This window comes from Lolium perenne, chromosome 7 (assembly GCF_019359855.2).
Source record: "Lolium perenne isolate Kyuss_39 chromosome 7, Kyuss_2.0, whole genome shotgun sequence".
In the NCBI taxonomy this organism is placed as follows: Eukaryota; Viridiplantae; Streptophyta; class Magnoliopsida; order Poales; family Poaceae; genus Lolium; species Lolium perenne.
In genome coordinates, this window is record NC_067250.2 from 276,232,801 (window position 1) to 276,235,240 (window position 2,440).

General features: G+C 43.1%; 1 long non-coding RNA gene across 1 annotated transcript; it reads left to right on the plus strand.

Moving 5' to 3' along the window:
• The first annotated feature begins 1,036 nt into the window (after window positions 1-1,036).
• LOC127317960 (uncharacterized) lies at window positions 1,037-1,568 on the plus strand. Its single transcript, XR_007861562.2, has 2 exons — window positions 1,037-1,186; window positions 1,270-1,568. It is a non-coding gene; the product is annotated as an uncharacterized lncRNA (long non-coding RNA).
• The last annotated feature ends 872 nt before the right edge of the window (window positions 1,569-2,440 follow it).

Sequence of the window (2,440 nt, forward strand, 5' to 3'; positions counted from 1 at the left end):
GCAAGGCGCGTCGCCCGCGAGCTGGTAAGCTCGGCCTACTCGGGAAGGAGGTCCATGCTGCAGGGGAGCGTGAGCCGCGTCGGCCGCGAGGAAAATCAGACTGCTCGGGGGAGATGGTCTCGTCGCCTGGACCACGGCCACGCGCGTTCCTCGCCCTGCTTCGAGTGGGATGCCACAATTTGTTTTTGGCTCCTGCTCATACGGTTCAGCGGCTCTGATTTGCTTTGGTCAGTTAACTTTTCCGGTCTGATTTGCCTCTTCCATGTCCGGCTTTAGGTAGTCATCGGCCGCGGTGGCAAGTGCTGGGCTACAAGGAATGCGGAACGGCGAGCAGGAGCATTGGAGTAGGGACGAGTTAACCGACAAGCAACGACAACAGAGACGAGCTTAGAAAGAAATTAGGGCGTGCCTTTCGTTGGATACAGAGCAAGCCAGGGCACAGGCAAAGATACAGTCGTCCTATTTTCTTCTGTCACTCTATATATCTCCTGAAGATTTAGTGGTATGTTGTAATCTGCAGATTTAGTAATTTAGGTTGTCTACAGATTTCTTTTTTTTTTGCGGGGAAAATAGAAGTCAGGTTGTCTACAGATTTCTAACAAACAGATTATCTGGATGAGAAGCTTGCATCATATAGCTGAAAATCATTGGCTTTTCAACGGTCCATGTCTGGCGTCTTGACCAGAGGGCGGCAGCAGCAGGGTAACGGCACGCTGCTTGCTGATAGGAAACTCCATCCTCAAGCCAAGCGGTGGACACAGCAGGGGAGCTCGACGAGGTCTGACATACTCCCGTTATGGATGCCGAGGCCTGTTGTTTTCCCGTATGATGGCGTCTGATGAGTCGCGGTACAGGGCTACATGCTACTGCAATTGCCGCTAGATAGAGAAGATCGATGAACTGGTGTCTTCGAAGCAGTGGTATTATGGTAAGATCGTTACTTGCTTAGTTGAGAGAAGCTCAGATGAAGAAGATCCTTGAACGTGATGACTGCTTTTATACACCGCTACCACCCTTTCAGCTCCAATGCGTGCCAGACAACAGCCGGAAATCCAATTTGGCTTCTCAAGCAGAAGTTGATGCTCATGAATATTGGTTGATTCAGCTGATTTGTCCAATGGCATCAGCGTTCGGGCTGAGCAACACTGCCATGGTAGCACGGATGCACATCAGTACATCACAACAGGTAATCTCCTAAATGAAGCTTTGCGTGGTAGATAAATTTTCACTGATTACTATCATATTCTCACCTTAGTTATATTCATATAGGATTTGAGCTTCTTCTTATTATACACTGCCTACAGATGTACATCACAACAGATAAACTCCTAAATGAAGCTTTCTGTGGTAAATAATTGTTCGCCGATATCCTTCATGTTTTCACTTCAATTTCATTTGTAAAGGTTTTGAGCTTTTTCTAATTATTTCAAGAAATTTGTGGATATGCCTATAAGAAACAACAATTTTGCCCTCCCGTAAATGTAGGTGATTCTGTAAAATTTGACCAAGTGCCTTTGGTGTACCATGGCTGCATAATTCATCTTTCTACAATGCACATTTGTAAATCACATTTGAGAACTCTAGGACAACCGTGCCCGTGTTTTCAAGTGTTAATAGTTAACAAAGATCAATATTAGCCTTTTTAGTTAAAGTTGATCAATTACTTGTCGTGGCGCTGGTGGACTGTCCAAATCGTCCACATGAGAACACATCAAAGATGGGATAGAGATAGAGGAGAGAGGGACCATAATATCTTTAGGCAATTTATTTATGTTTTCATCATGGCACTTTCCTTTAGGCAATTTATGTTTTCATCCTTGCACTTTCTGTTATATAGAGGTGCTTTACTTCCAGCATTTACTCTCAGGCTTATATTATGCTTGCATACGGTTAGCTTTTTTTTTGACACAATTGTGTACGGTTAGCTGAATTTCGGCCTGCTGTTTATCTGAATATTAACATGGTAAACAACTCGTGTTTGGACTCACGATATATCACATCGGTTATGGGTTATTACATTGGTGTCATAATTGATCGTTCAGATGGGTATTTTAAGCTAAATGTTTAGCATGTGAAGGATGTGGGTATGTCTATATCTCTACATTTTAGTTCAGTATCAAGATTAAGTAATGTCATGAGCACAATATCATTATTCTCTATAGGAAAGCTTTAGTGGCCAGCGAGCTCATTTTACCTCACCTTAAAATTTATTATGTTCGTCATGAATAGGAGAAAACGTGATCACCATTGACAATGGTGGCATAGAGGAGAAAGTGTCAACATGAAAAGTTTGTTAGAGCGTTTGACTATTTATTTCTCCCGGTGCAACGCACGGGCACTTTTGCTAGTATATACCTAATAATAAAGGAGCTAAGGTTTCTACCAAAATTTTCGTCCAACTTTTTATTGGACCGTTTTGCCCTCCCACCAAATCGCATAA